This window comes from Capra hircus, chromosome 4, assembly GCF_001704415.2.
Source record: "Capra hircus breed San Clemente chromosome 4, ASM170441v1, whole genome shotgun sequence".
NCBI lineage: Eukaryota > Metazoa > Chordata > Mammalia > Artiodactyla > Bovidae > Capra > Capra hircus.
This window is the reverse complement of record NC_030811.1, coordinates 86,050,124-86,065,572: the sequence shown is the minus strand read 5'-3', so window position 1 is coordinate 86,065,572 and position 15,449 is coordinate 86,050,124. Positions and strand designations below refer to the sequence as shown.

Below are 15,449 nucleotides of genomic sequence, written 5' to 3'. Positions count from 1 at the left end.
TCTATAATTATAACAAATGTGATAGACTTAAAAAGAACTGTTAAGATATAAAAATCAGGAAACAATCATGAGAGGAAAAAGGTAAAACTAACCACATTTGTCAAGTTGGACAAACACATATACACACACATATACATCCCATAACATACGTCTCAAACATAAAGACATTAAAGGAATGGAAAATTATATATTAAACTAACAGTAATCAAGAGAAAGTGTTTCCCTGAGGGCTCAGTGGTAAAAAAATCTGCCTGCTAAGCAGGAGATGTGGGTTCAATCCCTGAGTGAAGAAGATCCCCTGAAGAAAGAAATAGCAACTTATTCCAGTATTCTATGCCTGGGAAATCTCATGGACAGAGGAGCCTGGTGGGCTGTAGTCCATTGGATCACAAAGAATTGGGCACGACTTAGCAACTAAACAACAATCAACAGAAAGTGGGAACAGTTAGATTAATATCTGATTAAATGAACTTCCGCACAGAAATATTCCCCAGAATAAAGAAGAACAGATAAGGATAGAGTTAATAATAGATAAGAAAAGTAAATAATGATAAAGATATTTATTAGCCCCAAATCCATAACACACCTAAAGGTGTATAACATCAGAACATTAGAAAGACCTGATAGAAGACCTGAAAATTACTATCAGCCATCTTGATTTAATTAACATCTATAGAGCCCAACAGGAATACAGTATCTATTACTTCAAGTGCACATGGGCCCTTCACTAAGATAGACCATATTTTGCTCCGTGTAACAAATCATACATTAAAAAAAAAAAAAAAAAGAATTAATCAATGTAAGTTCTAGGGATACTACCAGATTTCAATGCAAAATTACAAAAACAGTTTAGCTAAAAGTTACCTGCAATATTTGGAAATACTAAATAGAACATTTCTAAATTATGAGTGAATCAAAAATGAAAATTGTAAAATAATTTAATAAGAATTATAAATATACATTAAAGTGTTAGGAAGGAAGCTAAAAGCACTGTTTAAAGCAATGTTTCTATCATTAAATAATACGAGAGAATAAAGATCTAAACAAAAAATCTACCACTTATGGTTTTTTTTTTAAAGGAAAATAAATCTAAAGGAAATACAAAGGAGTTCAGTTCAGTTCAGCCACTCAGTTGTACCTGACTCTTTGTAGCCCTGTGGACTTCGGCACTCCAGGCTTCCCTGTCCATCACCAACACACGGAGCTTACTCAAACTCGTGTCCATCAAGCCAGTGATGCCATCCAACCATCTCATCCTCGGTCATTTCCTTCTCCTCCCGCCTTCAATCTTTCCCAGCATCAAGGTCTTTTCCAATGAGTCAGTTCTTTTCATTAGGTGGCCATAGTATTGGAGTTTCAACCTTAGCATCAGCCCTTCCAATGAATATTCAGGACTGATTTCCTTTAGGACGGACTGGTTAGATCTCCTTGCAGTCCAAGGGACTCTCAAGAGTATTCTCCAATACGACAGTTTAAAAGCATCAATTCTTTGGCGCTCAGCTTTCTTTATAACCCAACTCTCACATCCATACACGACTACTGGAAAAACCATAGCTTTAACTAGACGGACCTTTGTTGACAAAGTAATGTCTATGCTTTTTAATATGCTGTCTGCTAAGTCGCTAAGTCGCTTCTGTCATGTCTGACTCTGTGTGACCCCATAGACAGCAGCCCACCAGGCTCCCCCATCCCTGGGATTCTCTAGGCAAGAATACTGGAATAGGTTGCCATTTCCTTCTCCAAATATGCTGTCTAGGTTGGTTATAGCTTTTCTTCCAAAGAAAAAGCAGCATTTAGTTTCATGACTTCAGCCAACTGCTGCAGTGATTTTGGAGCCCCCCAAAATAGTCTTTCACTGTTTCCATTGTTTCCCCATCTATTTGCCACGAAGTGACAGGACCAAATGCCATGATCTTAGTTTTCTGAATGTTGAGTTTTAAGCCAACATTTTCATTCTCCTCTTTCACTTTCATCAAGAGGTTCTTTAGTTCTTCACTTTCTGCCACAAAAGTGGTATCATCTGCATATCTGAAGTTATTGATATTTCTCCCATTCATCCAGCCCAATATTTCTCATGATATACTCTGCACATAAGCTAACTAAGCAGGGTGACAATATACAGCCTTGACATACTCCTTTCCCAATTTGGAACTAGTCTGTTTTTCCATGTCCAGTTCTAACTGTTGCTCCCTGACCTGCATACAGATTTCTCAGGAGGCAGGTCAGGTGATCTGGTATTCCCATCTCTTGAAGAAGGTTCCACAGCTTTTTGTGATCCACACAGTCAAATGCTTTGGCATGGTCAATAAAGAAGATGTTTTTCTGGTATTCTCTTGCCGTTCGATGATTCAATGGATGGCAGCAATTTGACCTCTGGTTCCTCTGCCTTTTCTAAATCCAACTTGAACATCTGGAATTTCATGGTTCATGTATTGTTGAAGCCTGGCTTGGAGAATTTTAAGCATTACTTTGCTAGCATGTGAGATGAGTGCAATTGTGCAGTAGTTGGAGTATTCTTTGGCATTGCTTTTCTTTAGGATTGGAATGAAAACTTACCTTTTCGAGTCCTGTGGCCACTGCTGAGTTTTTCAAATTTGCTGCCCTACTGTGTGTAGCACTTTCACAGCATCATCTTTTAGTATTTGAAATAGCTCAACTGAAATTCCATCACCTCCACTAGCTTTGTTCATAGTGAAGCTTCCTAAGGCCACTTGACTTCACATTCTACGATGTCTGGCTCCAGGTGAGTGATCATACCATCGTGGTTATCTGGCTTATGAAGATTGTTCTTGTATACTTCTTCTGTGTATTCTTGCCACCTATTCTTATTATCTTCAGCTTCTATTAGGTCCATATGATTTCTGTCCTTTACTGAGCCCATCTTTGCATGAAATGTTCCCTTGGTATCTCTAATTTTCTTGAAGAGATCTCTAGTCTTTCCCATTCTATTGTTTTCCTCTATTTCTTCTCATTGATCACTTAGGAAGGAAGGCTTTCTTATCTCTCCTTGCTACTCTTTGGAACTGTGCATTCAAATGGGTATATCTTTCCCTTTCTCCTTTGCCTTTAGCTTTTCTTCTTTTCTCAGCTATTTGTAAGACCTCCTCAAACAACCATTTTGCCTTTTGCATTGCTTTTTCTAAGGGATGGTCTTGATCACTGCCTCCTGTACAATGTCATGAACCTCCATCCATAGTTCTTCAGGCACTCCATCAGATCTAATTCCTTGAATTTGTTTGCCATTTCCACTGTATAATCATAGGGGATTTGATTTAGGTCATACCTGAATGGTCTAGTGTTTTTCATCACTTTCTTCAATTTAAATCTGAATTTGACAATAAGGAGTTCATGATTTGAGCCACAGTCAACTCCTGGTCTTATTATTGCTGACTGAATAGAGCTTCTCCATCTTTGGCTGCAATCTGATTTCAGTATTGACCATCTGGTGATGCTGTGTGTAGAATCTTTTTTGTTGGTGGAAGAGAGTGTTTGCTATGACCAGTGTGTTCTCTTGGCAAAACTCCGTTAGCCTTTACCCTGCTTCATTTTGTACTCCAAGGCCAAATTTACCTGTTACTCCAGGTATCTCTTGACTTGTTACTTTTACATCCCAGTCCCCTACAATGAAAAGGACATCTTTTTTTGGGGTGTTAGTTCTAGAACTAGTACTGTTTTTATCCCCTTAAATATTGGGCAGCAATTCTGTGGTTTCGAGTTTTCTTTGTGGGAAAGGTTTTAACTACAGATTCAGTTTCTTTAGAAGATACAGGGCAGATTAGCTTCTTCATTTCTTCTTAGTTATCCATGGAAGTTTTATCAAGTGATTTGGTAAATTTATCTGTTTATTGTCATGGGCTTGTACCATACCCCTATCGTTAGTTTGTGTTGATGTTCTCTCTTTCCTGATACTTGTAATTTGTGCCAAAGAATATTCAAACTACCACACAATTGCACTCATTTCACACGCTAGCAAAGTAATGCTCAGAATTTTCTAAGCCAGGCTTCAACAGTACGTGAACTGTGAATTCCAGATGTTCAAGCTGGATTTAGAAAAGGCAGAGGAACTAGAGATCAAACGGCCAACATCCACTGGATCATAGATAAAGCAAGAGAATTCCAGAAAAACATCTACCTCTGCTTCATTGAGTACACCAAAGCCTTTGACTGTATGCATCACAGGAAACTGTGGAACATTCTTAAAGAGATGGGAATACCAGACCACCTCTCCTGCCTCCTGAGAAATCTGTATGCAGATCAGGAAGCAGCAGTTAGAACTGGACAAGGAACAATAGACTGGCTCCAATCAGAAAAGGAGCATGTCAAGGCTGTATATTGTCACCTTGCTTATTTAACTTCTATGCAGAGTACATCATGCGAAATGTTGGGCTGGATTGAAGCACAAGCTGGAATCAAGATTTCTGGGAGAAATATCAATAACCTCCAGTATGCAGATGACACCACCCTTATGGTAGAAAGCAAAGAACTAAAGAGCCTCTTGATGAAAGTGAAAGGAAGAGTGAAAAAGCTGGCTTAAAACTCAACATTCAGAAAACTAAGATCATAGCATCTGGTCCCATCACTTCATGGCAAATAGACGGGGAAACAATGGAAACAGTGAGAGACTTTATTTTCTTGGGCTCTGAAATCACTGTTGCTGATGACTGCAGCCATGAAATTAAAATATGCTTGTTCCTATAAGAAAAGCTATGACTATGATAGACAGCATATTAAAAAGCAGAGACATTCCTTTGTCAACACAGGTCCATCTACTCCAAGCTATGGTTTTTCCAGTAGTCATATATGGATGTGAGTTGGACTATAAAGAAAGCTCATCGCCGAAGAAGTGATGCTTTTGAACTGTGGTGTTAGAAAAGACTCTTGAGAATCCCTTGGACTGCAAGGAGATCCAACCAGTCCATCGTAAAGGAAATCAGTCCTGAATGTTTTTTGGAAGGACTGATGCTGAAGCTGAACCTCCAATAATTTGGCCACCTAATGAAAAGAACTGACGCTTTGGAAAACACCCTGATGCTGGGAAAGACTGAAGGCAGGAGGAGAACGGGACAGCAGAGGATGAAATTGTTGGATGGCATCATCGACTTGATAGACATGAGTTTGAGCAAGCTGTAAAAGTTGGTGATGGACAGGGAAGCCTGGAGTTCTACAGTCCATGGGGTTGCCAAGAGTAGGAAACGACTGAGCAACTGAAATGAACTGAACTGAATAATTCTCCACAAACTCTTCAGAATACAAAAGAGAACACTCCTAATTTCACCGTATGTAGCTGCATTATCTGGATAACAAATGACGTTGATGCATGCTCAGTTGTGTCCAACTCTTTGAGACACCAAGGACTGTAGCCTACATGCTCTTCTGTCCATGGTATATTCTAGGCGAGAAAACTGGAGTGGGTTGCCATTCTCTCCTTCAGGGGATCTTCCCAGCCCAGGGATCAAACCTCTCGTGTCTCTTGCACTGGCAGGCAGGTTCTTTACCACTAGCACCACCTGGGAAGCCCCCAAAGTAGACAAAAACCTGACAGAAAAATAATTCTACAGACTAAAATTCTTCAATAATATGTTAGCTAATTGCATGCAGCATTAAAGAAAGAATATATCATGACTGAGTGGATCTTTCCAGTGTTAAGTACAGTCTTTGCCTCTACCTCTTCTACCTGCTAACACTGAAATATCTCCCTCAGTTACCATTGAAATGCTTATAAAGGTTTCCCTGTAACCAACTGGTAATTGAGAAAAATCTGAGGGTTGGTTTAGAAATGGTTCAATCTAGTACAAGTCAAAAACTGCCTGCTGCCCTGCTAAAGACTTATTGAAAGAGGGCTATAATAGTGAATGATGATAGAAAAGTACCCAGGCTAACAAGCTTTGGGAAGTACTCTTGCATGTATATTTCTTGGGAAGGAATACTGGCCTGAAGTAAGGATAAATCGATTATCATGGCTAGTGGATCAAGGCCCTGGAAAGCGAAATTATTTAGAGACCAAGAGGTACATAAAACAAATGTATAAACGGACTCACATGGGTGTACTGAGTGTGAAACTTTTTCTCATGTTATTGTCCATGAGAGACTGTAGGGCAGACACAAGAATCCAGGTGGGACAAGATGACTTGAGGAATAAATGTCCAAGAAATTCTGACTTCAGACTAGACTACAAATCTACAGTCATCAAAATAGTATGATACTGGCAGAAGAACAGAAATATAGATCAATGGAACAGGACAGAAAACCCAGAAACGAACGCATGCATCTATGGTCAATTAATCTACGACAAATGAGACAAAAGCATACACTGGAGAAAAGGCAGACTCTTCAATAAACAGTCCTGGGAAAACTGGACAGCTAAATGTTCACAAGTGGAATTAGAACATTCTTTAACACTATATTCAAAAATAAATTCAAAGTGAATTAAAGACCTATATGTAATATTGGATACTATAAAACTCTTACAGGGAAACCAAGGCAGAACTGTCTGTGACATAAATTACAGCAGTGGTCGCAAAGAGTCAGACAAGACTGAACAACTGGACTGATCTTTTTTGGGCCATCTACAATAGTAGTGAAAATAAAAACAAAAGGAAATGAATGGAATCTAGTTAAACAAATGGGACCATAAACAAAAACGAAAAGATAACTCACAGAATGCAAGAAAAGATTTACCAACAATGTGAACAATGTGAGCAACAAGGGATTAATCTCCAAAATATACAAACAGCTCATGCGGCTTAATATCAATAAAACAACCCAATCAGAAACTGGCCAGATGTTCAAACAGAAATTTCTCCAAAGAAGACATGCAGATGGCCAAGAGGCACATGAAAAGATGCACAACATTCCTAATTACCAGAGAAATGCAAATCAAAACGACAATGAGGTAGCACCTCACACCAGTCAGAGTGGCCAGCCTCAAAAAGTCTATAAAACAACATATGCTGGAGAGGTGTGGAGAAAAGGGAACTCTCCCACACTCTTGGTAAGAATGTAAATTGGTACAGCCACTATGGAGAACACTATAGAGTTCCTTAAAAAACTAAAAACAGAGTTTTGATCCAGCAATACCATGCTTGGGCATTTATCTAGAGAAAAACCTAGTTTCAAAAGATATATGCACTCCAATGTTCATTGCAGCTCCGTTTACAATAGTCAAGACAGGGAAGTAACTTAAATGTCTATCGACAGAGAAACAGATAAAGAAGACGTGGCACATTACGCAATGAACTATTATTACTCGGCCATTGAAAAAGGGAAATAATGCCATTTGCAGCAATATGGATGGACCTAAAGATTATCACACTAGGTGAAGTAATTCGGACAAATATCACTTCTTTATTTTTGTTCATTCTCTTGGTTATTTTCCAGCATTGTTTTCCATTTTATTCTTTGGTTTACCTCTATTTTAGTCTTATCTTCCAAGATGCCTTTTCTTTCTCTTTAATTTCTTAAAGAAATTTCCTAAATTTTATCAATTTTTTTACATTTATTTTTACTTTTTAAAATCTACATCTATGATTAGTATTTGAGCTTCTTAAAGTGTTTCCATATTCCCACATGCTTTGAGGCATTTAATTCATTCTATTGTATGTTACAGTTTTTTTGGGGGGTGTTATTTAGTAGGGGTGATTTAATTGCTAATATGTTTTAAATTTCAGTGTTTGTTTTTTCTTATAATAGTTTACATAACTAAACATTGCTCTTGTACCTTCATTTGAAATTATGACTATATACATTCTACTTCAGTTGCTATTTATCATCACTACCTAAAAAAATTAAATGTTAATGAGATTTGTTGCTAATTTATATTATTGCTCACTTTTATAAATCGTACTCTCTTTATTGCTGTTATTCAGTTTCTAAGTTGTGTCTGACTTTTTTGCAACCCCATGGATTCCTGCCAGGCTCCCCTGTCCACAGGATTTCCCAGGCAAGAATAGTGGAGTGAGTTGCCATTTTCTTCTCCAGGGGAACTTCCTGACCCAGGGATCCAACACATGTTCCCTGCACTGAAGTTGGATTCTTTACCACTGAGCCACCAGGGAAGCCCTTTCTCTTGATTACTATTGGTTTAATATACAATTTTCTATTCTTTTAATGTCTATAGAATGCTCTATCCTAACAATTACTTCTTGCTCCAGCAAATATTATTACTGAATGTTAATCAACACGTTCCTGTACAACTTTATATATAATTGATATATCCATTGTGCTTTGAAACTATGTTATAAATAATGCCCATGAATTTTTAAAATGGAATTTTACTTCTTTAGAGAAAAAAATTATACATAATACTTTGGTTTTAAAAACACCAATAAATTAAAAGTTTTTCTAATTTGGCTAAGAAAAATAAGCTGTAGTTTCATTCTAGATTTAATATTGCCTAAAAATAATTGATGTGAAATACATAAATTCTCAAAAGATTGGAAGTATTCCAACAAGAGAAAAAATTCTAGTAGTGCTTTAATTAAATATAACTATCATCTGCTCTTTTTCACAAATTTCTGGGAAGCATTTAGCATAAAAACATGTTGAAAGTTCAGTTTCCATTTTTATTTTTTAAGCTCTCTCTATATTCTTACATATTATATATGAAAGAAGCATATTTTTAGCAGCTAGCTTACCTTTAAAGACCTGAGCCAAGTTTTTACATTTGAAATTCATCCTTAAGTCAGGTAAATACGTTTTCTTTGAGTTTTATCATGAAAACAGTATATCGTTGCTGCCAGAAAGCAATAAATATCTATAGCTATCTATAATCTGACTACTCAGATAAGGTTCTATATATTTCCTTGAATCTCTCAATTTAACACTAAGTGAAAGTAAAAAAAAAAAGTTTATATCTTAATTTTTAAAATTTATTTTAGCCTTTATCAAACAGATGCTGAAGTAAATAAACTCATTAGTCTTTTTTTTCCCTCAACTTATCAGCTACGGAATTTTAAGATACCTATGTACAATACTTTTTACAAGCAAGAAATACAATTTTGTTATTCAGTGACATTCTTCGAATCTCAATTAATATCTGTTCTTTACTAAACAAGGAAGGGGAGACCTGCAACCAGTGGGTGAATGGCCAAACCTTATGTAACAACTGCCTGTGAATTAAAATTCATTTTACAGAAAACTATTTTCAATGAGTTTACGATGAGTCCCATTTTATGTCTGATGTCCAGGACTTTTACTTTGAAGCAACCTGTTGGGTTTCTTGACAGATTTCTATATCTTGTAAGATATGAAGATTATATGTTGTTAGTTAAGGGAAAAGGCTGTTAAAAAATAAAACAGTATTTCTACAGTGAATTTGAATGTTAAATGACTTTGCTGTTATAAAGTTTATTTTTCCTACATATAAGGCACTTTGTCTCATTTGACATAACTAAATTTAAGGACATTACAGCCTCAATAATGCAAACTTCAGTGAAAAGTAACCAAAATGACATTCTAAATTAGATTTGTTAATTAAATGTTTGTCAATATTTGTTGTATTTGTAATCTTTTATATTTAAAATGAGTTTAATATTTCATATCAAGTACTTTCTTTTTCCTGCAATAATTTACATTTCTACATGTTTCATATATATAAATTTTCATTTATATATTTCTCTATGTTCTGTGTGTGTTCTAAGTCACTTCAGTCCCAACTCAGTGATCAACCCTCATCTCTTATGTCTCCTGCATTGACAAACAGGTTCTTTACCACTAGCATCACCTGGGAAGCCAATTTCTCTATGCATGTTTACGTTTAAAGAATCTCAAAAAACAGAGGTGGCTATTGCCTCGTGTCTATTTCTGTTAGGAATGGACACTATGGAGCAAAGTGTACCATGTATCTGAAATCTTAATTAATTTTTATTGGTTCCATAAACAATGAAACATTTCTCGTGTAGTATTTTCAGAGAAAATATTTAAAACAGAAACGTCCTATGATTATATTGCCTTTAAGACAGTTAACTTTGCTTCACACATTTTTCTTATCTCTCTCTACTTTTACAATTCCAGTATAAGTCTTTTTATTACCTTATATCAGTAAATTTTCAATAAAAAATAAAAATTCATTATTTCCTTTTTTTCTTATACTTATGAAAGGGTGTAGAAATTTCATCTGTGAATTCATGATTAAAGGCCTGCCTTCAAAGGACTCAGCTGCCCAAATTCACAGTGGGTGCTATGAAAATAAGTGGGACTAAAATTTAATTTAAAGGGTTCTTGGATGTTAGTGACATGATTTATCTGACTGAAGCATATTCAAATCCTCACTGGAGGAAGATAAGTCAAACTAGACCATAAAATATTACAATTGACAAAAAATCAAATGATTGAGAGCACAACTGAATAGTGCAAAATCAAAGAAAAATATGTTAGCAAGAATGAAGCCCAGTAGAAATAAAAAGGAGAATTAGATCCATACAACTCTCACATATTGGAGTCTTTCAAGGCAGAATAAAAATAAGCACATAGATAAAAATAAAAAAGAAAACATTAATAAGTAGCAATACTAAAAAGATGACCACATATTTGAAAGAAAGCCAAATATATTAAGAAGGTGAATTATTAAAGTTAACTCTCCATACTCAGTAGATTGGACATATAAATCTGGAATTGACAGAGTGCTTTAATACTTTTATAATTCCATAATTTTATACAAGTCACTTCCTGACTTAAGCCCAGAAATATCTCCACAAATATAAATACTTTGAATAATATTTTTCTCTATTGTAGCTATTATTTTGCTATTTTAGAGTAATCATTTATTTTTAAAATATATTGTTTATAAAGTAATTACTATACTTGTCCATTGTTTGCAGCTGTATGACAAGTATACCTTGACAATCCTTTGCGAGGAATGAGGGGGCAGGAAAAATAAGCTAGGGAAAATATATACTGCAAAATGCTAAATTCATCAATGAACTAAGATATAATAAATATTTTTAAGGAAAAATTTAAGAAAAACTGTGAAAAATAAATTGTTACTTCAACTGTTTTTCAACTTGATGGCATTTGCAGTACCAAGTAAATGCAGTGTTAACTACCATGCACTGGTGGAGCATGGATACTAAATAGACAAAGCTCAGATTTAGCAGAAAGTGGGTAGTAACATTGGAGACATTCAAGATTAATATGGATGTCTTGTTGTTGAAGAAATATTCTCCCATAAAACAAGTAAAATGTAACATTTTTAAAACTGGCTAAAATATTTAAGCAATAGATAGTTCATTAGTTGAAATACTTTCATTACATACCTTTCAAGACAGCAAAGACTTGAATAGAAGGGAATTACAGAGAGGTGATCCCAAAATCTAGCACAGCTTCTTCCGTTGAGGTATTTGCCAGTTTTAAAAAGATTGATGGTGGATTGAGAATAGAAATCTCATGAAGAAATATGTAACAAATTCTGAACTTCAGTTACCCAAGGAAGATAGTCCCTGGAAAAATCCCTCAGTTGGAATATCTGACAGTTCTCACCATAAGAGTAGGGATAGACCAAAAATAGATGAAGATTTAAGCTGACCTTCAAATCATTTCAACCCTTGGTTTCACTTAGAGGGAAAGGTATATGCCTATATCAACTGCTACCCAAAATTAAGAGTGAATTCTCTATGAATTTTTTAGTTTTTTTTTCCTATCTTAAATGAGGAATAACAAAGAAACAGACTAACAAGAGAAAAAACATATTAGAATTATCAAATAAAGACTTTAAAATAACTAGGATTAGTATTCATGAAATAAACTACTTGGTAAGAATATTAGGTAATTATAAAGGTTAAAAAAACCTTCCTGAAATGCAGGAGACACAGGAGACATGGGTTTCATCCCTGGATCAGGACGATTCCCCTGGAAGAGGAAATGGCAACCCACTGTAGCATTTTTGCCTGAAAAATCCCATGGAAAAAGAACCTGATGGGCTACAGTCCATGGGGTCAAAAAGAGTCAGACGCAACTGAGCAACTAAGCACACAAAAAAATAGGAAAGAAAAGAAAATTAATAACTTTATGATTTTCCTATAACTAAAAGGTAATATTCAGTAGATAAGGTTAGTAGCTGATTGGGCATGATTAAAAAATTAATAAATCGGAAAATCAGTCCTATGTTAATGAGTTTGGTCTGCTATAACAAAAATATCGTTTACTGGGTGACTTAAATTCAGCATTCTGGCCTGGAGAATTCCATGGACTATGAGGTCGCAAAGAGTAGAACATGACTAAGTGATTTTCACTTCACTTGAACGACAAACCTTATTTCTCACAGTTCTGAGACTAAGAATTCCAAGACCAGGGTAGAGGCAGATTCAGTTCCTTGTGGGAACCCTCCCCCTGGTTTGCAAATGACTACCCTCCTGCTATATCCTCAAGTGACAGAAAGAGATCATCCCATTCATGAGGGCTCCACCCTTGTGACCTAATTATGTACCAATGGCTCCACCTTTAAATATCATCATAGTGGAGAGTGGGATTTCAATATGCAAACTTGAGGGAACACAAATATTGAGTTCATAGCAAGACTTAAGAAAATATCCACATTGAAACAGAGAGAGAGAGAGGAAAAAAAAACAGATAAAAGTTAAAAATATACTGGAGTGATAAATGGCACCATATGTGTAAGAAAAGATCTTTAGAGAAAGAGAAAATCATCAAAATAAATATCTGAAGAGAATGGGCTAGACATTCCGAAATTAAAGACATCAAGCTAAATATATAAAAATTACTGAGAAGGCCGAACAGGATATATATAATAATACCATACTTGATACATCATAATAAATCTGCTTAAGACTTTAGACAAGAAGGAAATACAAGAAACAACAAGGAAAACAAAATACAAATATAGTTGAACAATTAGAGGGTTAGGGTTGCTGACCCATTGCACAATCGAAAGTCCACACAGAGTTTACAGCTGGCCCACCTTTCTGCATTCTGCATTCTCAAATTCAGCCAACTGTGAATCACGTAGAACTTTAGTATGTATTTGTTGAACAAAATTCATGTCTAAGTGGGCCCATACAGTTCAAACCCAGTTCAAGTGTCAACCATAAAATTTAACTCCCTCAACGGAACAACGGTAAGACTAATACTTGTCTTCTCAAAAGAAACAGTGGATAAGACAAGAAACAATTACTTGAAACGAAATAGCATATTTAAAATATATTGTTGCGAATAGATCACTCACTCTATGTGGTATAAAAACATTTTTAGATAAGGACTAAATTAGACAGTCATTTAGAAAAGGGAGAGGAACCAGAGATCAAATTGCCAACATCTGCTGGATCATGGAAAAAGCAAAAGAGTTCCAGAAAAACATCTATTTCTGCTTTATTGACTATGCCAAAGCCTTTGACTGTGTGGATCACAATAAACTGTGGATAATTCTGAAAGAGATGGGAATACCAGACCACCTGACCTGCCTCTTGAGAAATCTGTATGCAGGCCAGGAAGCAACAGTTAGAACTGGACATGGAACAACAGACTGGTTCCAAATAGGAAAAGGAGTACGTCAAGGCTGTGTATTGTCACCCTGCTTATTTAACTTCTATGCAGAGTCCATCATGGGAAACGCTGGACTGGAAGAAACACAAGCTGGAATCAAGATTGCTGGGAGAAATATCAATAACCTCAGATATGCAGACGACACCAGCCTTATGGCAGAAAGTGAAGAGGAACTAAAAAGCCCCTTGATGAAATTGAAAGAGGAGAGTGAAAAAGTTGGCTTAAAACTCAACATTCAGAAAATGAAGATCATGGCATCCGGTCCCATCACTTCATCGGAAATAGATGGGGAAACAGTGGAAACAGTGTCAGACTTTTATTTTGGGGGCTCCAAAATCACTGCAGATGGTGACTGCAGCCATGAAATTAAAAGATGCTTACTCCTTGGAAGAAAAGTTATGACCAACCTAGATAGTATATTGAAAAGCAGAGACATTACTTTGCTGACTAAGGTCCGTCTAGTCAAGGCTGTGGTTTTTCCTGTGGTCATGTATGGATGTGAGAATTGGATTGTGAAGAAGGCTGAGCACCAAAGAATTGATGCTTTTGAACTGTGGTGTTGGAGAAGACTCTTGAGAGTCTCTCGGACTGCAAGGAGATCCAACTAGTCCATTGTGAAGGAGATCAACCCTGGGATTTCTTTGGAAGAAATGATGCTAAAGCTGAAACTCCAGTACTTTAGCCATCTCATGCGAAGAGTTGACTCATTGGAAAAGACCCTGATGCTGGGAGGGATTGAGGGCAGGAGAAGAAGGGGATGACAGAGGATGAGATGGCTCAATGGCATCACTGACTCGATGGACATGAGTCTGAGTGAACTCTGGGTGTTGGTGATGGACAGAGAGGCCTGGCATGCTGCAAAGAGGGATCGCAAAGAGTTGGACACGACTGAGCAACTGAACTGAAATGAACTGAACATCCTATGGAACATATTTGAAAGTATACAAGAAAAACATAATTCTTGATTTATTTCCTTAGTAGCTTTATGTTGATCTTGGAACTTTGCAATCATGTTACATGAAGAAAGCCTGTGTTGCAGGCTTACTGCACTTAGGGAGTATGACACAGTTACCCAATAGACAATGAAAACTATCCATTTCTATCATTATTCTAGAGACAAGTAGGTACTCCTGAAAATAACACTATTGTTTATAATTTGTTGGATGTATATTGCTCCTCCCTTTCTCTTCAACAGGCAGCCAAGCAGCAGATGCAGAGATGCAGATCTCTGTGCAGACCCTGACAGGACCATCATCATCGAGGTCAAGTCCAGTGACACCACTGACAATGTCAAAGCTAAAATCCAAGACGAGGGCAACCCGCCTGATTAGCAGCATCCGGTTTCTGCAGGCAAACAGCTGGAGGATGACAGCACTCTGTCAGATCACAATATCCAGAAAGAGCCTGCCCGGCAGTTGGTGCTTTGTGTGCAAGGCAGCATCATTGAGCCTTCCCTTTGCCAATTTACTCAGAAATACAGCTGCAACAAGCTGATCTGCTGCAAGTATTATGCCTGTCTACACCCCCACGCTGTCCACTGCCACAAGAAGTATGGCCACACCAACAACCTGCACTTCAAGAAGAAGATCAAATAAGGCCCCTCCACCAGCTTCTCCTTTGCCTGCAAAATGGCCTCCTGCCCACGCCCCATGGCCCTGAGACTTCAATACATTTTCTCTTTTGCTGATTGGGGAGAAAAGTAAACACACTCCATATATGTAGGATCCCAGTTTACTAAATAGGATATGGTATTATTTTAAAAAAAAACAGTCTGAGAATTATTGCCTGGTGGTGATGCTAAATGTCTTAATAACAGCTGAAATTCAACAGTATGTAAAATGATGTTATTTATAAGTGAGGGAAATATTCTTACTATAAAAGCTTCCATATAAATATAAAATGTTATTTTATCTGGAGAGTTTTATCTTTGTATTCAAAGATAAAGTACTTTATAG

General features: G+C 36.5%; 1 pseudogene; it reads left to right on the top strand.

Moving 5' to 3' along the window:
* Window positions 14,710-15,089, top strand: LOC102181649 (annotated as a pseudogene).